Source organism: Numida meleagris, chromosome 6, assembly GCF_002078875.1.
Source record: "Numida meleagris isolate 19003 breed g44 Domestic line chromosome 6, NumMel1.0, whole genome shotgun sequence".
Lineage (NCBI taxonomy): Eukaryota > Metazoa > Chordata > Aves > Galliformes > Numididae > Numida > Numida meleagris.
Window position 1 is genome coordinate 40,688,684 of NC_034414.1, and position 25,418 is coordinate 40,714,101.

General features: G+C 42.1%; 1 protein-coding gene across 1 annotated transcript in view; it reads left to right on the forward strand.

Moving 5' to 3' along the window:
- The window catches only part of NRXN3 (neurexin 3), a 1,003,017-nt gene that overhangs the window by 39,906 nt on the left and 937,693 nt on the right, over nucleotides 1–25,418 (forward strand). The gene's annotated exons all lie outside the window — the stretch shown is intronic.

Sequence of the window (25,418 nt, forward strand, 5' to 3'; positions counted from 1 at the left end):
ATTGATTGCCAGGAACCCTCTAATACAGACAAATTGCAAAATTATGGGACCATTAATGCTAGAACACATTTATGGGGCAAACTTTTATGGAAAAGAGAGTAGGACTATTTTGGGGTTTGTTCCTGGCTCTCCTGTAGGCTTCTATGTACCTTTAGAAACAAGGAATTATAAACTCTGTGCTTTTTGGCTCTTGAAACATGTCTCCATGTTTCAGTTTGTCTTTTATGCTCCCTTAGAGAATGGTGAGGTTTCATGGCTATGTGTAGAGTTTTCAGATTTAGAGCTGAAAAATATGGAGAATGGGGACCAAAAATTAATCTCTTGAGCTGAATGAATGCATCTCTCCCAGCCTTTTTGCTTATCATGCTCCAGCCCCTACCCATCGTGATGATTCTTGCAGTGGTAAAAGCTAATTATGTACTGAACTACGTTGGCAAGAGCATACACAGCATGTCAGAGTGTGGGATTATTTCCCCATATGGAGCACAGTACAGTACAAAGAAGATAGTGACAACATGGGGAAGTCCAGCAAAGACCGCCTGAGGTACATTGTTACTAATGGGTTACCATTGGTTTGCTGGACCACTGACCACTAGCCTTTGAGTTCAATGGTCTGGTCATTTTTCCACATGCTTTGCAGTATGCTCATCTGATTCCAACCATCTCTTAATAGTTTACTAGTATGCTGTTGGAAGCTGTTTCAAAAGCTGTTTCTTCACCAAGCCAGTCATCTCATCACATAAGGCAATCAGCCTGAGTTTTCCCTAGATAAACTCCTGCTGGTGGTTCCCAGTTGTCTTTTGGTTATTCCTGTGCCATATTCCAGGAGGAATTGCTGCATAATCTTTCCAGGGACTGACGTTAGGCTGGCCTGTCTGAAATTTCCTGAATCCTTTTCTCCCTTCGTGAAGAGAGGTGCAACATTAAACTTTTTCAGTCATCAGGAGTCTCCTTCAATTACTGTGACCTCTCAAACAAGACAGAGAATGACATCAGCTGTTGTTGCATCCCTTGCTGCAGCTGGGACATTTTGTCTGGTCCCAGGGAACTGAATAAACTCTGTTTGCTTAAGCAGTTCATAAGTCTGTCTTCCTCTGCTATGAGCAGTGTTTCTGTCCCCTGGATAGTTCTAATGGGCATGTGGAACAAGTAGGCTGAGAACAGGCATCACAAGTAGAGACCCAAGCACTGACAACCTAAGTATTTTCTGTGCCCTTTATGACTATAGTTCCTTGTTCCGTTTAGCTCTGGGCCCATAGTTTGCATAGTCTTCCTCTTGCAACGAGCATGCGTGTCGAAGCCCTTCTTGCCACCTTTCACATTTAGTGAATTTTCATGCAGTTTCGAGCTTTCCTAGTTTTCATCCTGTTGTGCTGAGGCAGGGTTTCATTCTGCTTCTGGAGAGCCCACCCCCATTTTCACCTTCCATTTTCTTCCTGTTGTGCTTGAGCTCCATCAGGAGTTTTCCATTCAGCCACCTGCTTCTTTGCACACCCGCTTGGCTTCCTGCACATCAATTCTGATGTTTCTGTGCTTTGAGGAGGTTGTTCTTGAAGATCAACCAGGTCTCCTGGGTCCCCTTGCTAGATTATCCCATGTAAGTGCTCAGCGAATGATTTCTTAAAGCTCTCCAGTGATTATTCTGTCACCATAATTGTACTGGGAAAACGGTTCTGTTTGTAAACTGATTTATATGTCATTTCAGATCTGGTTGTTCTTTGTAATTTTTGTCTCTCTGCATGTTAAACACAATAAATCTCTTCTATTTCCACACAAGTCTTTTCTGCCTGCTTTATAGCTTTTTTTTTTTTTTTTTTTTTGCCGGACTCTGTCCAGATTTTTTTCATGCATTTAAATGCAGCGAATCTATTTTTTTTTTTCCTGAAGCCTCCGCTCTTTATACTGTCAAAGGTAAACAATCTAATGGAGGGGGCAGAAGGCAGAAACTTTTATTTTTGTTCTGCGATTGAGTTGTTTTGTGACAAGAGCAAATTGCTATCTCTTATCTCTAAAATGGGTCTCAAATTCAATAGAAGGAGTTTAAATTCTTTTTGTTGAAAATCATAGACAATGGACTGATTTATTTAATCACATTTTGTGTGCTCTTCATCTTAGGATTGATTTGAGATTCTATCCCAAACTGTTCTGTAAGTTAATGGTTGTCAAACTTATCAGCAGATGCTGCCAGTCTTCCAAATTCTGTGCTGTGCACCGTGTGTGTTTATCCTCAGACATTTAATAACGTTTCTGTTGAATATCCACCTGAAAGATCTCTGTGGGCCTTTTATAGAATAATTGCCAAGACCCCGATGACCACCACATATGTAGAAATGGAACTAATCAAGTTACATATTGCGTTTAATAGTTTGGCCGGTACTACACTGAGAGTCCATGCCATTGCTCAAGAGAATAAAGATGCAGCTTCTTTGTTTAAAAAACAAATAAATTAATTAAAAATTGACTCTAATAATTAAAAGAACATCCCTCAGTCAATATTCTCGTCCTCCAAGCTCTATGGAGATAAAAAACTGTTTTATTTGAACCTGTATGGAGCGGAGACTAGTTTAAGTGACTGTTATCTATTTAATTATACTGCCATAATCCTGGGTCATGCAATGGAATTCTATTGTGCTTGGCGCTGTCCAAATGTAGAACAAAAGGCTTTCATTACAAGCGTTTGGTGTCTCTGAAGCAGCACGATGTGTGATACTGAATTCCTGTGTGCCTTCTCAGTTCAGATGTGTGTTGCAAGGGCTAGAGATCTTCATTTAGAAAAGTTTACAGATCAGGTAATTACTTGTACCTTCAGACAAGAGAAGATGGAGATGTGTAAGGTTGAAGGGGAGTATGGTGGGTGCTGTGGAAAGATGATGTGAGAGTGGAACTTGAGGGAAGCACCTGGGCATACAAGTGATGGTATAAAATTGGCTAGACGCCTTCTTTTATCTGTCTTCATGACACTTTCTCTTGTACTCCTTTTACTGTGCTAGGCAGTTGTTGGTGAATAGTAACACCATGCAGAGTGCCTCTGTATGTCTGCAAGCTCTGGTTTTACAGGAGCCTTGCAGAGAGAGAAGTCAGGCAAGAGAGGCTTTGCTTTACAGTTCTGCTGAGGGCAATCGCCCAGTACTTATGCTAATGCTGTTGGTGCTGTGTGTAATCTCAAACGTGAGCAGACACAGAGCTTGGTAAATTGATGACCTCACTGTCTTCCCATCTTTCTCTCTGATGACTTGATGGCTAAGAGGCTCAGGCAGTGGTGAAACTGAAAAACTCAAGCTCACCTGAACAGAGCTCATGTTTTAAGTGGCTTAGTATGATTATTTTTTCCTCTGAAGTCCTGGCTTCAAATCCTGGTGAAACCATTAAGTGAAAAAAGGCATCTGAAGGTCCTCAGTTATTCCCTGCGTGATGTTTATGGCAGAATTAGCCCACGAAATGTGAGGTATGGCAGGCAGGAGAATCAAAGGTATCGTGAGGAAGGATTGTGGGGAAAGAAGAGTCAGAGGCTGTTTGACACATAGCTGCTCTGTACTCTCCAAAAAGCTAAGCAGCCACGTGCTCAGACACTCACAATTTGCACATTCGTGCTCTCTGGTTGTGCACGCTGCCTGGATGCTCTGCCCCTGTGCCAGGATGGCCCTTGTCAGCTCCTACTGTGCTGATGTCTGCTGTGCTGATGTCTGCTGGCTTCTGCCTGTACCTAGCACAAGTAGAGCCCTTTATGGAGCAGAGGCTCATGCTGGCTGTGACAGTGTTTTCATAAGGCTCAAACTTCTATTCTCCACCTCGTTCCTTTGAACTCTGCCCACCGCTCTGTGAATACTAACAACAGCCTATAAATTATCCAGCAGGGCTCTGGCACTTTAGCTGCCTGTATTTTCAGTGGCGTGCATGCATAATTGATCCAGGAGGCTGCCTCTGCTTTTAACTCGGGCGTTTGCAGAGACCTTAGACTTTCAGAGTTTTCAATCACAGCTGCCTGCATGTTCGCTCACCTCTGCCTGCCTTCTCCTGTGCCACCCACACACCCACATTTGTGTCTGGCTGGGCAGCACGTCTTGTCACAGCGCAAACTGCAGTGATGCTACAAGCAACTTTCCTATGCTGACGGAGCAACAGGTCACCGCGAACAACTTTGTCACATGGGGTCCCGCCTTAAACTTTGAAAGGCTGTATCCCACCTCACTACTTGAGTATTGTCTGTGTCTTTGTCCTAGGTGTACCATATCATTCAGCCTACTGAACAGGTGCTACTCTCTTTCTCTTCTCTCACTTTCCAGGTGAAAGTTGTAGTACTCTGAATGCTGTACCTCTGACTCATTGCTCTTAGCTTCCTTAAGTTGCTGGAAAGTTGCCTTATGCAGTTGCTTGTTGACTGTGTAGAGTTTGAACCCTGAAGAGGTAAATGGTTGCTGCAGGTAGCTGGTTTGACTCCTCTTGTCTTGGAATTTCTTGATAGCCCTGGTTAGCACTGTCCATGGCCTAAATATCTTAGCTGAATCTCTTTTTCTCTTAAGCTTCTAGGGATAAGTTCCCCCAGAACAGACAGCCCAAACCTTTGTCTTAACCTCAAGTAGATTCGGCCTTGATTATCAAAGCTTTGCTCATCTCTTCTAATCAGTTCCTAGTAAACCACCCTCTTAATGCTGATGCATCATCACACACCCTGTGAAAATGGTGATTGCTTCCTATAGGAGCAGTCAATTCTTAGTGAAGAAGTGTGCTTTTTGAAGGGAGTGGATTTGGGGTTTTTGTGATTGAGATCTGCCAGTGCTGGGACTCCAAATGAGCAAATGGGGAAAATTTAAGAAGTCTAACAAATGTTACAGTTGCAGAGGTACTGGAGACATGGCTGGGGCTAAAAACGCAGTCTGGTAACACAATAAGCCAGAGGAAGTAGGTGGAGAATGGGAAAGAAATGGGAATTTTTAAGACCAAGAGAGAAACTTGAAGAAAATTACCAAGCTTTGGCGAAGGGAAGAACATATAGGGAAGTAGGAGAAGTAAGGAAGAAGGAGGGAGAGCGAAGGACTGTAGAAAAAGTTTCAAAGTGAACAGAATGAATAAAGAGCACAAAAGGCAGCTTTCTGACATATGAAGTATACAAGTAACAGCTTCCTCAATGTGCTGACCCCACTGGCAGCTGCACAAGGAGGCAGCATTGAAGCAGGTGTCCTGAAGGAGCACAGTGGGGAAGGAGACAAACTGAGATGGGAAAGAGTGCCAGGCAGTGGGCTGGCAGTGGGGGAAGCGTGGGGAAATGCAGAAGAGAAACATTGAGTGATGAGACTACTTTTGGGGAGGAACAAAATAGAAAAGAACCCACAATGCTTTTAATGTTTTTATTCTTTGATGTAGAAAAAAAAACACCCAAAACATTCAATGTGCCTTCACCCCAGGTGTGTGACTGGAGAGGTAGGTTGCAGAGTGAATCATAGATATCTCATGTTTTTAGGGTAGTTTGTGTGAAAAAGCAGGTCACTCACTTTACTGAAATGAGAAAAAAAGAGACCATTGCCAATATTGACACTGTCTGTTGAATGTTGAATATGTTTTTGTGCCTGATGGGAAATGTGTGTTTATTTGAGGCAGAGGATTTTTTGCGCGTGTGTGTTGTTTAAGGAGTACCCAGCAGCTTCATTTTACTCAGCTGAAAAAAAGTGATCTCCTTGGGCTCTCCTGCTAATATTTGACTTTCTGTAGTTACATTTCCATATGTATTTTTCTTTTCCTATTTATATGGGTCTAATCCAGCTCAACTAATGGGGGAGCTGGCTGCTTATAGCAGAAACAGTAAAACTGACTTGACATGGAATGCTGTCAAACTCATGGAGTAAGCATTTAGGTGAAAGGCATTTTTCCTTCTAATCCTTCAGTTCTGTTAATCTTAGATGTTGCTTGTAACAATGCCAGATAAAAAGTATTCAAATAGAAGCATGATTATCTTTAATTGGTGTCCTTTAATGGAATATAATTTGCCACTCGTGTTTGGGATCCAAGACAAAGAGCAAGAAAGCTTTGTGTATTCTTGTTTTTAGTTTTAAATATGCCAGAAATCACAGTGTAAGAATCACAGAATGGCTTGGGTTGGAAGGGACCTTAAATATCACCACCTAGTTCAAACCCCCATGCTGCCCACTAGATATGGCTGCTCAAGACCCCATTCAACGTGGCCTTGAACACCTTCAAGGATGGGGCATCCACAGCTTCTCTCAAAGTGTAAGATGCTAAAATTTAGAAATTTGCACTTGTTTTTAAAGGCCTGCTAATGAAGAACCCTATGATGCCAATTTTTTATGAAATTATTATCAATCACCTTGATCCCACTCAGTTGCATCGTTGTGTCTCAAAATCTGGGTCCATGGTTTGAGGAACCATACAATTTTGGACCATTAATTTATAGGACAAGTGAATAGTTCATAGTAAGGAGTAATATGTGAATCAGCTACATAGAGGGTTGCAGGAAGTGAAGAATGTGGAATGGAATCATGGAGAAATGGAAAGAAGGAGCAAGTCTGTGTGGGATAAGAGGATGATGTTCCTTTTCTCTGCTCTCCATTCTCTACAAATATTGGTCTGACTAAGTTTTTGGGAAGGACTTGGCATGCAGCTTGTGTCTGGAAGGACTAGGCATGGATATATGAATGAATGGAAAAGCATACCAAGGATCAATTGACTGGTGTGAGGTTAGAATCTGTAATTGTCTATCTTCATCCCTTCCTGGCTTCTCTGCATGTGGAGGTGGAGGCTGGTGCTGTCCCATGGAACCACTCTGCTTTTGTCTCAATATGACAGTGAAAGGTCTGTTGGTGATCTGGTGGTGCCACAGCTGACGAGGATGCTGAGACCTGCTTGATGGGAGTTGGTGCAGGAGTTGGGAAGGAGTAGTGCCTAGCAACTTTGCCAAGGACAATAGGGAAGCACAAGTGACATGGAAGTGGCGTGTGTGATCAAATTTCTTAGTCTGCAACGCTATTATGTTTAAAATACAAGATCTAATTAATACTGTGAACCCTTGACTCTCTCTTCTGAAGAGAGAGGAGAGGAAGTTGAGCATGCAGAGCAACGTTTTATGTGCAGGTTGAATCCTTGGAGACACCAGTGAGCGGATAGGTATGTTGGAAGTGAGGCCTACAAAACCAAGAAAAGTGTTCTTGATGCAAAGCTATGGGAAAACTTGAGAGCCTACTCTCTTCTTCAGTTGAGAGAGCTTTGTTGTATCCAGTGGATTCTTTCTGTGCTGAACTGTTGGTGAGGCTCTCCATCCTCACCCTAACAATTCAGATCTGTACTATTGGTAACCAGAACTCTTATTGTTCTTCTCTTATTCTATGTAGGAGTGGTTTCCTTTCATACCCTTCCTATTTCTTCCAGACTCTCTTTTCCTGTATTATTACGTGGACAGAAACAATATGAAGCAACACGGGCAGGATGGTTCTCTCCTGTGGAGATAGCAGGCGTTCATTGTATTCTGACAGGGAGAGCTCTCACAAAGTTTTTGTTGGACATATCAAGCTGGTGGCTTAAAAGAATTACCAACTGACCATCCCAGAGAAGGAGGAACAAGGCATACTTCTTTGCCCACATTGAAGCTGCTTTTGCATTGGAAATGTCTAGGTGAGGTGGGCTTCAGCTGACTGTGTCCCCTCTTTCTCTAAGAGTGTGGGGAGATGCTTCAGATGTGTCTGAGCAGTCGTTGGGTGTCTGCTGTTTTCATGTATGGCAATGAATCATACGTGCACAAGATGTATGAAGCTGAACTAGAGGCTTCTTGTTGTGGTGTTCTCTTGTTTCCACATTACTCCCTTTAACTGAATGTTTCCTTTTGCCAAGGGCTGAGCTGCCTGCAGTGTGTTTCATTCTTTCTCTGAGGCTTAAGTGGGAGTTGCCTTCATGGCACATGGCCGAGATGGGGTCGTTTTTCCCCACTGAGGACCATGGTGCAACACATACAGGGAGTAATGAAGTCAGAGCGTGTGAGAAGCAAACGTATGATCCTCCCTGCAGCTCCCATGAGACATATCAACTAAAGAAATGTATGGAGAACCCAGCAGAGCCATCGTAGCAGAAGCCATACTGGAGAGTACCACCCTTAAAAACAGAAAACAGCCGCTTCCCTGCTATATGCTGAGGTTTTCCTGTTCCTGTATCATGCTTGCAGTTTTACCTGTTTAAGGTTTTAAAAACCCTTTCCAGATGGTCTTTTTCCTGTGGGCATGATGCCAGAGGGATCATCTGATTAGTGCACATTTCACACCAGGAGATCTGGGTTAGGATTGAACCCAGGTCCCAGGCACAACACACTTGATAAGCTGTGCTTTTCCCTATGGGGCTTTTTTCCCCTTCTCACAAAATAACTCTTGCAGATTGATGTGACTGATGGAGTCCACTCAGGAGAAGCAAATGCCTTCAAGTCAAACAGGTTGGCACGTATAGAGGCAGAAGTGTTTTGGGATGGAGCCAGCCAGTGAAATAGAAAGAATTCAGGCTTGTGCCTGCTATCAGTTAAGGGCCTAGGAACTGTGGATCATCACGGCTTGCTTTGGAATTGTAGAACTTGATTTTTCTTGTGGTGCTGTGGCCAATATATTCATGTTGTTATGGCAGTGTTGTGTCTCACCTTGCCCCATCTGCCTTCACTGGCTATCCCTTGGTTCCTAGCCTTCTTAACCCCATTGAGAGCTGCCTTCTTTCTCTGACCAACCTGCCATCTCAGAGTTTGTGTACAACAGAGTGGAATAGTGGTGATGAAACTGAGCAGCATCAGCTAACCCTCAAAAGGAAATAGTGAGTTTCCTTCAGTTGAGCCTCTGTTTTGCCATTTCTTCTCTTGCTGGCATATAGCTTGACAGTTCTCTGTAGTGTCATCTCCTTTAATCCCCGTGTGGCAAAGGTTAATGTTAATGCTTTGGGTGAGGGAAGAAGTCCCAGCCAACACAGGAAGAGAATCGTTTATTAAAAAAGTAATCATTGATCAGTGGCTCCAGTTCATCAGAGGTCACTTATCGACTCATCTCTTGTGAGTCAGGCTCTCTGTTTTAATCACCTAATTACCTGGTAAGTTTCTCTCTAATTTGGGGGAAGCAGTGTTAGGAAATGCTCTCTCTTCTAGGAATGTCTCTCTTGGCAAATGATGCCAGGGAAAAAAAAGCCTTGCAGTAATCTGAGTTATCCTTGCTTTAAAGCGCTCCCAGTCCTGCTTGTTTTGTACATTTGCTATCTCAAGGAAATCAAACATTGTAAAGATCATAGAGGTTAAATGTTCTCTTGCTGTTGGGGAAGTCTCTCCAGGCCAAAGCTGAGGTACAGAAACAGGAGTGATATGAAAGAAGGTGAAACACTTCTGAAGCTCTGATGGGTCCTTGTGCCCTAATTTAGTTTGAAAGAGGTAAGGAAAAATATGAGAGAAGGCTCCAAATATCATCAAATGTTGATAAAAGTGTCTGGCAGGCATTTCTCTTCCTTCTGGCCCTCTGTTAAGAGCTGTGGAAGAGCACACTATGAGATGTGAAGTTGTCACATTTTTGAGTGGATACGGAGAAATTGAAGAGCAGCATGTAATCCACTCACTGCAAGGGATAGCATTCACCAGTACTTTTCATGTGATAGTCTGCTGGAAACCTTCTGAGATGTAAAAATCCTACGGGTTTAACTAGCCGTGGTGCCTGTAGGAAGATATGTTTTACAGCATTCTCTGCAAGTGCTGGTTGCCAAAGGCTGCTGCACCTGGATGGGATCATTCCCACTTGCTGCATCTTTCACTTGTATCCTTTTCCCATACAGTGCAAAAATACATAATCCAATCTTTTGCATAGAGTCTTTTTATAGGCATACTAAAAGTGGCATTAAAAATATAGGACTTAACGTATCATTTGCTGCAAGTGCTGCTACATGTAACATTCGTATCATTCCAGAGTGTGTGTACACAGGTAAGGTGGGTAGCTCAAAAATGCTGTAGCCTGCAGTACGTATCTGGGACAGACTGAATGGAAAGAGCAAGAATAACGCAGGCCAGAAGGGCTGTGGCATAAATTGACAGCAGTGGAAACTGAGATGACATTTCATGACATGATGTTGTAAAGCTAAAAGAGTTAACCAGGTTTTATGTCTTTATCTACAATCAAAAATTTTGGAAAAGGACACAGAGGGTTGATCTGAACCAGAAGAGGAGGCTGCTGGACTGGTGATGAAGGGTGTGTTTCTGTGTCAGTTTGCATCTGCTGTGGAATAGACATCCTTGGGGTGCTGCAGATCTCAACTGAATACAGAGGAGATACACTTGTCTTTGGGAAATGTCCTGGTTAAACTTCAGGAAAAAAGTGCAGCTCAGAATTCCATTTTCAGAACTCATTAGTGTCCTTGTAAAGTATCCCCTGCCTTAAGTAGCTGATTAAAAAAAAAAAAAAAAAAGGATAAAAAGGAATTTCTAGCCTTACTTAGGCCAATTAAAATTGCTTCTGTCATGAGTAAAGCTGAATATTAGTTTATTTCCTCTAATTCGTTGGTTAACATTAATCACTTTCTTATCCCAACAAAAGGTAGACTCTACACTTCATCTGTGTATGAGAAGAAGAGAAGAAATCTAGGGAGGATCTATCATCCACTGCTGCTGTAACTTCTGGCCTTGCCTGTTGTGTTGATGGAGTAATGAACATCTCTCTGCTGTTTCTTTGAACACTTCTTGGTTGGGTTTTTTTTTTTTTTTTTTTTTTTTTTTTTTTTTTTTTGTTTTTTTTTTTTGCTCTTAGGGGCTTCTATTTAGCTCCTGAAACCAAATTTCCAAATATCACATGCCTCACTGGAATTTCCAAATATATCTTGTGCAGTAAATACATTGATACACTCTGCAGGCATGTACAGTTTGTACACAGTTGTATTTCACCATGTGACACGAATTAAGAGGAGGTCACTGATTTTTTTTTGTCCTTTTTGTCTCTTAGGAGATCTGATATTTGTAGTACCTCTCTGATATTTCACAGGGACCAAGCTCTCAAATGTCTACTAGTGTGTGACAGGTGCCTATCCATGTGGCTGTTTGGGGTCTCTTCAAACAGACGTGTAGAGTTACAAGAAGGCTATAAAATCTCTCTGGGGATTTCACTGTGAGCTGCTGGAGCGGGTAATGAATAGCAGCAGGGTGCTATGTGGGTGTTTGCTCCAAGGCTGTCTCTGATTATATAGGACAGGGACTTGCACTTTTTCACACAGAAGAAAAATGAAACTGTAGTAGTTTTCTTGGGGATTTTTTCTTTTTTGGAATGAACATGTTGGCTTACAGAGAGGAGCGCTGCTTCTCACTGGTGCGTGGGTGTCAGCTGAAGCCTGTGCTACTGAGCAGCTACTCAGTGCTGTAGTTCAGCCTGGTCTACACAGGTGAAGAAAGATTTTGGAGGGGGAGGTTCTGCTCTGGTCCCTCTCAGGTTACCTTATTTTCAGTGGTTACTGATGGCCTTGTAACTCTGAAGTGACAGAGCAGTATGGAGCCTCTAATTGAGTTATGAAAGGCCATCAATAAATGTTGGAAATAACATACCAAGAGCCATTCCCTGTCAAACCTAGTTAAAAGCAAACCTAATTTTCAGTCTTTGAATTGACAGGGACTCGTCTTGGTTTGGTTAGGTTTTCAGTTAAGGTCATGGAGGTACCAGGATGGATGGCTGTGCAATGGGAAAAACTGCTCTGGAAGATGGCAGAGAGAGCAGCCTTGGAGTGGAAAATGAACTTGATTATTCTTCTGACAATTGAGAGGAGGAGGAAAGAAAGAATAGATATCCCATGATCTATACCACGGAGAGCACAGAAATGTGGATATGAAGTAGTTTGTGGTATATATGTAACACAAGTGAATATTTACTCTGGTTCCTGACAGATTTTTTACTGCTGGTACCCAGCTATGAGAATTGGTTTGTGTTCTCACTCACAGCACCTGAGGCACAGCCTTAGTAGTGCCATGAGCTGTCTACACAAAAACACATGGTTCTATAATGGCAGATACCCTGACAGGCCTGGGAAAGAGGAAGCAACTGCAAAGATTTTCATATTTAGGTTGAAAGATGTGGTGAATGGTTTGTGGCTAAGCAAGTGAGGAGTAGGATCCGATTCTCCAACCTTGGGCAACTTTTGATTGCTGAATTCCTATTTTCTGTAACCTATAAAGAGCTAATGACGCGCAACTCAGCATTGCTAAACTGGATAGAATAAAGTAAGAGCATCACACACTGAGACCAGTTTATTTTGAGAGTTGTTGCCATTGAACTAAGAAGTAGAACATCCCATTGATGACTTACATTTTTAAACTTGTGTTGTATTTTTTTGTGCATTACAAAAAAAAAGCCTCCAAACCAACCACAGAACAGCTTTAAAATGCCAAGGCCTCTGTTATGACTCATGGTTATGGAAGCATAAACCTTAATAGCTCTACCCTTTCCCCTTCTGCAAAACAGAACAGGCATTGTTTTAACCCTTTTCCTGGTGTTGAAGGGTTAAGCTTTGTGACACGATCAGTAACTTTGGATTAACGTATGGGGCATCAGTTGGTCTGATGATTTGCTGTTATTTATGATGAATATGAGGTAACCATACATGGTTTAAGCATTTTTTGTTACAAGCTGAATTAAATGGGATTATTTGCTGTTGACTGAGAACACAGAGCCAGCCACAAACCCCTCAACTGATGGATGATGTCTTGATAAGTCATAGTGCCTTTAACTGTGTGTCTGTGCTCGTGATGTGATACCTGGGTTACGATCATACTCCTCCATCCAGCACTGGCTCTTTTCCAGTGTTTTTCCTAGCTTCTATAAGAGATTTTTGAGAAAGACTGAGTATAAACAAGCTGTGATTGACCTTTTAAACCAAACAAGCTTGCATGTTTCCAATATGAAGAGACAGCAGACAAGCCTATGGCTCGAGGCAGAATATGGAGAAGAAAGAGAGGGATAAATATCAGAGGAGTAGGAACAAAGAACATGGCCTTGCTATACAGAGCAGAGAAAAAAACAAACTTCTTGCTTTGTCAATATGCCTGACATGTTGCAAGACACTTTGTAGTGGGAGTCTCTGCTCTGTGGAGAGGAGAAATATGCCTGTGTGTATTTATAGATGATAAATATTTGTTTTATACAGTTTTCCTATGCTGTCTCTCATCTGAAAATCCACAAAGTTCTTCTCAGACTTGGTGTCTGTTCAGCCACATAGAGAACTTGTGTGCATGTGAAGTCAGCTGTAGGAGTCAGCCCTCCCTTGGGGTAAAGTTGCACTTGTTGGGTATTCTCAGACAAAGAAGGTTTGTGTTTCAACTAAGGGTCAAAAAGGAAGATTCACCGAGTTAAAGTCACAGGTGTGCTTTGGCCTTTGTCCACTGGAGACTGCATCTCTGAGGAGATTTTCTAGAGGAAACCGAATGTTCACTGTATTTGTGTTTTCAAGGGATTTGTCGTATTTTACACTAGAAGTTGGACTCTAGGCTGACTGGTTGAATTGTGTGCCAGTTGAGCACACAGAGGACACTTATTGAGGTGGAGAGCAATTGCAGAAGGCAGAACATAGGTGGAACAAGGACCATCTTTTGCCTGTTCCCGTGGAAAATCTTCTAAAAGTCACACTTACGATTCTGTGTTGTCTGAAGGACTGCAAGTACACAGTCTACATTCACGCTATCTTAGGATAAGTGTTTTTTGCTCCTTATCCTGATGTTAAATTATATTTGCTGTAGTTAATTTACACATTTGACTGCTAGTGGTGTGTTCTTTTATTTTATCTAGGGGTTTGGACCTCTTCATCTCCAGATCATATTAAAGGTTAACAAAGAAATGCAAAAACCTAGTGCTGTGAAGGTATCCCCAGGCTCTTGCCAAATACCGATTTTGGAATTTGTTTCATCTTTGCGTGAGCCTTAGGTCAGGCTATGTTTCCTGGCTAGGAAAACTTTGAGATCTGAACCAGCTGTCTGGTTTCAAGTGCTGTGTGAATGGGAATAGAACTTCATGTTTTCTGTTGATGCTTGTATCATTTTTACCATGCCTTGTGATCCATGGATTTTACGACCAGAGGTGGCCATTATGATGATCTACTCCAATTGCTTGTGTAATGGGAGCTGCTGTGTTAGCTGCAGCGTATTCTCATACACAGTACAGCTATTTTTGAGGCTTAAACCACTCTTGGGAATGGTTCACCGGGGACAATTTTTCTCCCCCACCATTGCTCAGTTTTATCTTAAATAATTTCTAATATTTATTGGCCTTGGAGGGCTCAGCCTGTGCCTTCTTGTGTTTTTTCCCAATGTAAACGTTGATCAGTGCAGGAACTTGGGACTGCAGAAGACCTCTTGACTCCCATGACAAGCAGTTGTATATCGTCTAGAGAAAGTAAAACCATTTAGTTTTGTGATGTCTAATTCTTTTCTGGATGGGTGGCTATTCCAGAATTTGAGTCTTCTGATCATTAGAAATGATATTTTAATTTCCAGTGTACAGTTACTTATAACCAGTTTATATATCTTTTATTCTGGTCCCAGCACCAGCTTAAATCTCTTTTCTTTCCTGTCCCCAAAGTATTTATAGACAGTAGTCATCTCTGTTCTTGACCTTTCTCTTTCCAGGGTAGAAATGCCATGTTTTCTTAGTATCTTTTTATGAGGCAGGATTTGGGGTTCTCCTGTTCACCCTTGGAAGTGTTCTTGAAACTTGCTTCATCTGGCCTCCTCATTTCTGAGCACAGGTAATTGGAAGGACGCATACTGTTTCCAGGGCAGTCTGACCAGTGGCTGGCACGATGCTGGAGTTCAGCCTCAGACGTGGTGTGGGGCTCTGGGTGCTTCTGTAGGATTGTTTGCTGCCAGATTTGTGTGCAGATCTATCTTTTAGGATACAGCACAGAGCCTTGATGTTCTAAATCTCTGCAGAAATTTATTTAGATCGTGTGGAGTTTACAGAGCAGAAGGGTCTGGTTTTGGTATCATGGACAGTAACTTTGGATCCTGGTGTCAACATGGGTTCAACACCTGCTCCAGGGGTGTTGTTGGGATTTCCCTATGCCTGTAGGTTGGGGATAACATGTAACTGAGCAAGTCAGTTTTAATCCAGTAGCCAGCACACTATCACTTCCTATTAGTGCATCTGTGAAACACCTACCTAGAATAATTGCATATCCAAACAGATTTGTGAGGGCAAATAATCAGATGATAAGCTTGGTACAAAATAGGTCCTCGTTCAGCGTAACTAAAGGTAATTATTTCCTTGATAGTATGTGTATCTGAACATCTGCTTTTTGAGAACATGACATAGTTGTGTGTAATACTTCACACAGGAACATGAACATGCCTTGAATAAGGATAGATGTGAAATGATTATATGTATATACACTTCTAATGTAAGATTAAACGTCAATATAAAACGATTTGAATCTGATGTTGACAATCATATTATGTGTGCATGCCACCCTGTAGAGTGATAATATTGCTGAGGATATAAATAACCAAAGCCAGGGAATTCAGAGGTTCTGTTCTCAGAATGCTACTCAAGTGATGTTCAAGCCATAATTACGTCATCTACAGGAAAACATGCAACCTCACATGTATACTAAATCATGGTCATAGTGGGAACTGGATGTTTATAGCCTCTGAATTTTACACAACTAAATACTCAACATGATAATTAGGTTTGCACTGCACATGGCATAATTATAAGAGGCCAGCAAGGAAAACATCACTACTTACAGGATGCTGTGGTTACATTTCTTAGTGTTCAATGATTTCCTTGTTTGAGTGTGAAACTTTGGATGAAATGATGCCAGGACACTGTGATTATGTGTCTCATCCCTCAGCAAATACATGTTACATATTGTCTTCTATCCTTAAGAGATGAAGAAGGAGTTATGCAAATAGATGATTCTTCAGTTGTACAGACAAAGGTGTTTAATAAAATGAAGTGATTAGAAGCTGAAATAGACAATTTTGGACTGGAAGTAAAGTGCACATCTTTAACTGTGATAGTTAGGCCCCAAAAAAATGTTCTAGGAGTTTTTATGAAATCTCCATTAATAGAAGTCTTTAAGTTAGGTTTGAATTTTTTTTTCCTGCTTCAAACAGAAATTAATTCAGAAAAGTTCCCAGGCCAGGTGACCCCAGGGATGGTCTCTGGCACTGTAATTTCTGAATCCTTTGTGAGTCATATTCCAACCTTGATTATACAAAAAGGATGATCTTTGAGAGAAACAGAAAAGACAGGTTTGATGTGTGTTTACGCAATCCTGTCTGATTTTGGGAATCACAAAAATTGTCAGGTACTCTCATTCCAGTCTATAAGTGGATGTAATATGTTTTCCTTCATATGGGTGTAGAGAAAGGAGATGCACCTATGCAAAGAGGCTCAGGATGTATATGCTGTGTCCATCTGGGTCGCACTGGATGGTTTTCTTTTTATTCTTAGAGTCACACAGGTAGGATTCAGTGACACTTGGCTTTGTTGTTGAAGGATCACCTGCCAGAATGTGGTAGGGCAGAGGTGAATTAGGTCACAGTAACTTCTAATTGCCTGCCTCTCTGGCATGTGTATATGGAGGCCAAGTGAGAGGATGACCCTGGCTGACGCAGCTGCCCTTTGATACTTCCTTCATCTCCAGAGGCCTGTGTTTGGCAATGCCAGGCTAGCTCCAAGCAGAAACATGCAGGGGAAAAAAAAAATCTGTTTCTAGGTGCTTCTTTCTAACTGATTCAAATTCTTCAATGCCAACTCTTTGCCTGTCCGTTGTATCTGGGGGTATAACAGAAGCAGAGGATTGAAGTGGAGGGAATGCTGGAGGTTTTAGGCTGACAAATGGGCCTGAAAATTATCCACAATTCTGTTGACCTGCATTAGAGTTTTTCTACACTTCTGCCCTCACTCTGGGAAGGTGGCATTAAGTCATTGCAGCCCCTTAAAATTTGTGCTCGTGGAATTCTGGATCAGTGAGTCTTGTGACATGAATGGTGAAAAACTTGTGCCAGCATTGCCACATTGCTCTCATTTGATTCCCCCTTGCTCTTTTCCTTGCCTTAGGCATGTGAAAGGGAAGTTCTCCATCCCATATGGCCCTGGGGCTGCCGCCACAGCTGGCCCAGCCAGCCACTGTGCACCAGTGGCTTCTCAGGAGCTAATTGGATAAAGCCTACTCTAGGGCCCATTGAACTTGCCTGTAACAGTGCTTAATTAAAGTGCAAAAAGTTTGAAGAGATTGCAAGTTAAGGCTTAATGTAATAACGAAATGGCTCTATTCCACCATCTGCTTCCTTCAAGATGTTAATTGCTTCCTCATATTTGTTTGTTTTAATTAGAAAAGAACCTTGATTAAAATGAAGTGAGGAAGGGTGATGGTAGAGGAATGAAAGGCTGTAGGAGAGGAAGAAGGGAGTGTGAGAGGGGGAGAAAGGAGTGGAAGATGGAGATTTGGTCACGCTGCTGAGTGCTGATGAGCAGGTCTAGAGTAACCAACTGGGAATAAATATTTTGGCAGTCGTGAATACAGCTTGGACAAGCAACGCAGAGAGTGTTGTGTCACTGAGAAACTCAATGCTAAAAGATGAAAGAAGTAAGGTTGTTTTATTATTATTTTTTTTTTTATGAAGCAGTCATTTTGTTGTAACTGCTTCTTATCCACTTCTGTAGAATCTTCTCTGATTGCAGACCCTGACTGCAGTCCTTTGTGCTTTTTCAGTCTTGAATATTGATGCAAATGGAAACAAACGTAACCAGACTATCCCTACATTCACTTCTTTTTCCTCTGCCTTGAACTACCATCTATCTGCATTAAGTTCATCTTGGAAAGACTTCAATTTCTTATGAGCAGCTCCAGATAAAAGCATTTTCTAATGATTGATAATCATGTGTGCTTGAAGAATAATGTCAGCAATTTTCTGAATAGACGACTGATAAAACTTAAAAAATAGTTTAAAAACATGCACTACCTTGTTGCTAAGTAGTAGCTTTTGCTGCAGCTTCAGCAGTAGGGGCTTAGAAACTTTTAATTGATTCTTCTGCATACCTTTGTCTCTCCTTTTTCTGTTTCTTTCTCTCCGTGTCTTTTTTCCCTTCTCTTTCCCTTTTTTAACCCTCTTGGGAATGAAATTTGATTTCCCAAGCAAGTATAAAAGTTATTAAAGTCAAACACAGCTCTTAAAAATGGGAAGTAACTAATTTCTTTTCTGGCCCATTGATATTGTGGAAAGATCTTGATAAGTGAAAAGAACCAACCAAGGGGCACAAAATGGGAATATTGGAGTCACTGAAATAACAACGTGTTTAATAGAATGTTGAGTAAAAATGCTTGCTTACAGGAGACTCTGATTGATCATATCATACTCCTCATGTTATTCTGTTTTCTCCTCTTTTTCCCCTCCTGGCTTCTGACAGAGGCTTGAGCTTTGACATACTTGAGCCTACTCTCCCAGGGACTCTCACTCTTTTTAAAAAATTTTTATTTGCCGCTGATGATTTTTTAGAATTCTGTTTCACTGATGCAAACTAGCTCCATTCCCCTGTGGTAAGCTTACTTTGGTCAAATAAAAACTTAAATTTAATCTCTTACCTAAAAATAGATAAAGGAAAAAAACTTAGTCTCACCTGATCACCTTGAATAGCCTGGTGAACGTTTTCTTTGTTTGATAGCTGTGGAGAGTGTGCCTGGAGATCCACACAGGTTTATGTCGCAGGTCCATCACTTGAGCTTAACTCCCACCTACTGCAGCACTAGCTACTTTGCTTTTACTGCTCTTGGGACTGCATCAGTACTCCCAGTCATCTTGTAGCAGACAAGTGTATAAATGTATTAATAATTAATACACAATATAAATGGGAAAACATTTTCTGGCTGGGAGGTTTAGTACGAGGATGGGAACAGGACTTTTCACTTGTTGATCTCTAGTTCATAATCAAATGCTTTTATTTTGCCCTTTAAAAATAGCTTAATTGTTCCCTTGGGGCAGAATGGGAGGCTCATTTTGGATAAATAAGCACGTTGCTTAATGTGTCATGCACCTGAATGTCTCCAAGACATAAGCTGTAAAAGAGCCAAAGGAGCACCCAGATTACACTGAATCGTACGCTGAGGCACCTTGGGTTTTTTTGGACTTCTGTTTTTTTTCGTATGTTATAAACCTCATCAAGTCCCAGCCCAGTATGATACAATTATGACGTTCATGCAATTATGTTCATCCCACCTAGAAGAAGAGCTGAGAGAAAATTCCTCTTTTTCCTTAGTGATCCTTCCATGAATGGAAGCATGGAATGGCTGGCACTGTGGCTTTCAAGAGGAGATTGGGGCAGGGAGCACTGTAAAATTCACAGGGTCTGGAGAATTTCGACATGGCCTCTGGGAACTGAGAAAGAGAGGAGTGGCTTCACTAAAAGTGCGAGTGCTTCGGTGTTGAGAATTGGGTTGTAAAGTGGCTGAGTGGAAGATGGCCTCCTGCTCTGGCGGCAGGCTGTATTATATGGAAGTCCTCTGGTGAGGAGGAAAGGAGGGAGTGTGCGAAGGCCCCCTAAAATGCAGAGCTTCTGCTGAGGACTGGCTGTTTTCCATGGGCAAGTTCTTGTGCTTTGAGTGTAAAGCGCCAAAGGAAAATGGGATGGTCACCCCCCTGGTGACCTGAGAAAACCCTTCAACAGCAGAGTTTTCTCAGGCTGGTGCTGAGGAGGAAGTGTTGAGACTGTTGGGGATCAATGTCCTTGGAGAGGAAGATGGCCCTCTGGGGTTTGGGATTGTCAGCTTGTACAGTTGTGAAGATTAAGGGAAGTTTCTTCTTGAAGTCTTTGAAGTCAATTGAACCTGAGTGGTTTTGTGTTTTTTTTCCCTATAGGAGTGCTGCTTAAATATTTTTTTCTGAACTTTTTGCTATTTCCCACCTTAACAGAAAATATTCTGCTGAATACCACTATTGCCTCCTTCCTCTGCCCAGTCATGCACTCTTGACTCTATGGTACTATTACCTCAGACTTTATTTTCATCATCTTGAAACAGCCTGCAGTCCTGTGGTGTAAAATCCAGTAGTTGGGTAGTGAGTAGCAGCTATAGCGTAGTATAGCTGCAATCTTAATTTCTCCCACTAGTAGGAAAAAACTATTGGGAAAAGATATTCTAGGAGATGCACTTTGAATGCCTCTGATTCTGCTGTTGTATACGAGCAATGTTTGTCGTGGTGAAGCCATGTAGGATTCTCTGGGGAGACATCTGACAGCTAGCAGTGCATTGCGATCCAAGACAGCAGACTGCCTCAGAGCTGGGCAGTAACTAAATACCTTTTATCGACATGTATTTTTTAGCAGGTGATTACTTCTGGCCTGAATTTGCAAGGTAGTTGGAAGACAGCAGTAGACTGATGAGTTTTCCCTACCCTTTCCTTTCATCATTTAATTTTGTAGGAAGTGCTCTGTTTGGGATTCTTTGAAAGCATTTTACACTGATGCATGTCTTCCTGTTCCTGTAAACTGTGGAAGCATTTCTGCCTCATGCAGTCCTACACATTTCACGTATTTGTAAACTGACTGCTTTGAAAAGAGCCTTTTTTTAAAAAGAAGCAATGTTTGTGATTAAACATAGCTAAAACCTTGTATTTCCTCATAAGGCTAACGTAAATATACAGACGTGATTTGTAGCTTTTTTTTCTCTTTATTTAGATCTTAACTACGTACATAGAATACACAGGGATTTTCTTGTGTCAGACGCATGTCTTTTTAACTTGCCTTTATTTCTGACTTTTAAAAACCCCAGAGGAGTAGAAGAACAAGCAGGAGTCTATAAAGCAAGCTGAAATTCTTAGCTCATCTCAGTACTGGGCAGTGCTGCTTATAAGAAGCCTGCTGTAGTAGACACCTTTCCCTTCCTGTGAGCCTTTCAGATGTTTTAAGTTAGTAGTGGTGAAAAATTGAGTGAACTCTACCTTTTTTTCCCCCCAAATGGTGAAGCGCTTGACTTTGGAGCCCCAGAGATGAGCTCTCCATTAAGCAGGACCGGGGAAAAATGAGGGGTTGAGGTTCTCTTGCCTGAACAGCAAATCCAGCATGGACTCTGATTCCTGATTAACTTGATTCCTGCTTAAAACACAGGGCCAAGGTGTAGATTCACTTGATTTGTATTTAAATGTGAAGGTGAGTGCCTATGCCCAGCTGTATTGTGGGCGGGAAGTATCTTGTGGCTGTGCCTGACTGTCCTCACAGGGAAGCGGGCCACGTTAGCTCCTCTCCTCTGGAGCTGGGCAGCCTGGGAACATGTAAGTCTGGGAAGGCTGTGGAGTGATCACCAGTGGAACAGTGGACTGCTTCCCCATGGCTGCCCTGAGCAAAACCTGCACCTTGTTGTGGTGAGCTTCCTCTACTTAAAAAGGGGAAAGGGGACTAGTAATGTCATAAAGGAAAATAGGTTGCTCTTATGTTAGCTTGTCTTTTGAGTGGGTCAAGCACTTTACAGTCAGTAATTAAACCTCACAATGTGGCTGCTGTAGTCTTTGCTGTATACCCTGAAAGAAAGCTTTGCTTAAGGCCACACGGGCAGACCATGAGACTTTTCCTTCTGGCTCATACGTGCGCCCAGACTGCTAGAACATAAATCCCATTGCGTGAGGAACTACTGAGCAGGGGAATGTTGGCAGCCAGTAACTAGGTACCACAGATAAAATGAGTTAAATTAATGTGTGATGAAGTTACACGGGGGAGAATTTTGGCCTGGAATCTGGCAACTGGCAGGTTGCAGGAACCATCTGTTGCCTGTGGTACCGAGTAATCATTTTCCATCGTTACTTTTAAATCTCAGTTACTCAATGCAATTTGGAAACAGAAGTTCTGCCAGGCTATTATGAGCACTTCAGGTATCCTCCTTTAAGCGCTGATTAGAGAAGCTTTTCCCTCCATCACTCCTGTGCTTATTTTTGTCCCTGTGACAGGTGTGGGGTGGGAGACTGGAGTGCTCAGGCTCCCAGGAACGAGTACTCTCACCGTAGGGACTTTTTCTTCCCTGACATGTTTTAGCTTTGTCTTAGGCAGGGTGTCTCTTTCAATGCAAGAGGAGCTTCATTCTTTGTGCTTTCATAGCTTGCCATGCTCAGAGAACAAAAGAAGAGTCACGGTCCCTCCTGGTGAGGGGATTTGTGGTATTAATTTAGAAACCAGGGTCAATCCCACAGCATTTCTCATCGGCTACCAATTTGCTACCAGCCTAGCAAAAGCTTTCAGAGCAATTTACGTGGAAGGAGAAGATAAAAATCGGTGCCACCGCCTCATCAACGACATGCGGAACTTCGCAGAGCTTTTCAGCCGAGTGCAGGGCTTGAGGTGATGGGGAAAAAGTGGGCGCTGTTAACAGGAGCTGCTCAGGGTGTTTTTGTCAAAATAATGGCTCTTCAGGCTGTGAAAACAATGTTAGCAGAAAGGATGTATTATTCAGAATGTGCAGATTTCTTGTTGAAAGGGGAAGAAATACATTTAGAATTGATTTGAAATGAAAAGTTATGCAATTGCTAAGGATTAAGCTATTTATATAGCAGCCTCGATTTTCCCACTTTTCCTGTTCTGTTCTCCTTTCTTAATGGGAAGAAAGCCAATAATGACTGGAAGTTACTACAACCAAAGCAGTTACGTTAGAATATTTCCTTTTTAGATTAAAAACAGAAAATTAAATGTAAATGCCTTAGCATTATACATCTTTTTTTGTTCTTTTCACTACCGGCTTTCATAGCAAACAATTATACCTTGTCAACTGTATTGCTAAAAATACAGAAATTCATATTTAGTACATCAAAGCGCAAAGTATGGCCCATGCATATCCATTACAGGGATGTTCCCTGGCCCACAATCACATCTGTGTCCCGACAGCCTGTCCTGGGCAGCTGCAGGAATACAAGTCTTCCTCCCTCCCTCCCTCCCCCTAGCTCTTTCTTTTTCTTTCCTATTTTTAAAATATGTGAATTTGGATCCTGACTTGGGCAGGTTGAGCTGGGATTTTGAATTCACAGCCCGGTCACTCAGAATGTCAATTGTCTTCCAGGGCACTGCACTGTGAATCCCAAGGCTGGAAGCTCTTTAAAAGACCGTCTGACTTTTAAAGGAACATTTGTAGGAGAATATGTATCTTTTAGTTCTTTCTAAATCCATCAAGTGTGATTGATTTATCAGTGTGTAACAAATAAAGCTCATTTAAAGCATGTGTTTTCTCCAGTGGTATTACAGCACTTAATCAGAAAACTTGAAAGAATTTCTAAAAGCAATCATTTACATAATACTACTAGTTACCCCTCCGCCTTGGGAGTATAGGTTAAATAAGCTGACTGGGACAGGTTTTGTTTTCTGGGTCTGTGGCCCAGACACACTGCTGCCTAGTGTGGAGTTTTCAGGAATGACCTGTACAGTGCAGGCAGAGCACAGAGCTATGCCTCAGCTATTGGAGGGCTGGTTCCTGTTATACTATTTCCCAGTGACTTTATCCAGGCTCATTTAAAGAGGTACCAGGCAACGGTGCTCTCTCTGCACCTTTCTGCAGATGTGCCCAGGTGCTTCTGGCAGCCCAGGCTGTGCTCCTAGGCTGCTTGTTTTAGCCAGTATCTGCCTTTCTGCCATGCTGTGCACTCAGTAATTCTGCTTATGCTTTGCTGCTTGTGTTCTGTCCCTGTCTTTTTGACTAGTCATGTTCCACTTGCTCTAAGAAATGTCATTACCTCCTTATTATAGTGGTGAGTATCCCTGTCTGTCATATGGGAGACCAGGGTCACTGGAACGGGTTTCCCAAACAAGCTGTGGATGCCCCATCCCTGGAGGTGTTCGAGACCAGGTAGGATGGAGCCCTGAGCAGCCTGATCTGTTGGGTGGCAGCCCTGCTCAAGGCAGGAGGGTTTGAGTTGGATGATCTTTAATGTCCAAACTTCCAACTCATGCTATTCTATGATCTAGACGGTTCCACTGAAATAAACAGGTGAATCTTTATATCTGAATTTTGTAAAAATGTTTTACACAACTTCACATCCATTTCTATGCCTTGTCTTGGCAAGTCTTTGAGGAAAAGAGCTAACTAGAGAGAAAAGTTATGGGGCAAAATAGTGTGAAGCACAGAAATACAAGTTGGGAAGATTTACATGAAATAAGAAACAATATTAAAACTCATCCAGTGTGTAAATCCTGCTGTTCTCAGGACTCCTGGGGTCACAGAGCCTGAATTCTCTGAAGCCTGAATTTAATTCATTGGCAGTTCTCCTCCAGCCTTACAGTCCCAGCTCAGTGCAGGACTGCTTGGTACCCCTTGCCAATCCACTGCATCGTGCTACAGGGACAGAATTGCCAGTTAGTATAGAAAGTGGTCCCTGTCATGCGAAGTTATAAGCCAGTTCCTTGATTTGGAAAGCTTTCAATAACCTGAGCATTTTAAAGATTAGCCTTTTCCAGCCAAGACACTGATGCTTAAAGATTTTTGTTAGCGGTCTGTCTTGGCAAAGATTTCTGCTTCCTGCCCCAGCATGCTGGAAGTGAGAAACCTCTCTATGCATAACTTCTTGTCATGTTCCCCCAATAATCCTTAGGTAGAAGTAGGGAGGGGGTTATAGTGGAGTAAATTTTGTATATCGGAGGTTAGAAAGAGCGGAGCTAGAATAATGCACAAATTTCACACAGCAGAGGATTCCCAGCCTGCTGTTGCGTATGTATATCCACAAAAGGAAATGTTTGTGGAGCTAGTGGTAAAGGAGGAATGTGATTTGGAAAGCAGGCATCTAATCTCAGAGGGGCCATTGACTTTTAGTGTTTATGAGCTCCCTGACATCCTTGCTCCCTCAGAGCATCAGTCATGATATCTGTGTGAACGTGGCTCTCTCACACTCCAATTCAAACATTTAAATCAGCTCCCTGAAAGTCATTTCCATTTTGGTCTTAAACAGAGCATCAGCTATTTGAGGTGCTTAGCAATAGGACAGAACTTTCCTCATGCTGTGGGCAGCCTGTCACACTTGCTAGGTTTGTGTGTTAGGGTTTGCTTTGTGGGAAGCTGAGGAGAGAGTTTTATGCGAAATTACAAAGTTGCGATAAAATAGAGCATGACATAACGAGAGACTCTGTAAATCTCTGTTTCCTCTTCAAGTGGATGCTGCTTATTACTGGCTATACTATTGACAGGGAACTCTGGCCAGGTGCAGTGTTCCCTGCTTCAGGAAGAAAAACAAACTGATTGCATCATTCTTCTCTTCCAGTAGAAACCTATAGTGGTGTTTAAAAACACACAGACTTCCCTGACTTACTGGAAATCAGGCTCAGGAGTGCAAAAGTGTGTTGAACAAAGTGGGAATTCAGTGTGTTCTGAAAATGAAGGAAAGAATGAATTTGACCTTGGTTTTTATTCAACCCTTTTTGGGTAGCTCTTCTTTCTCTCTCTTTTTCTCCTCTCTTCTCTCTTCCTCTTCTCTCTTCCTC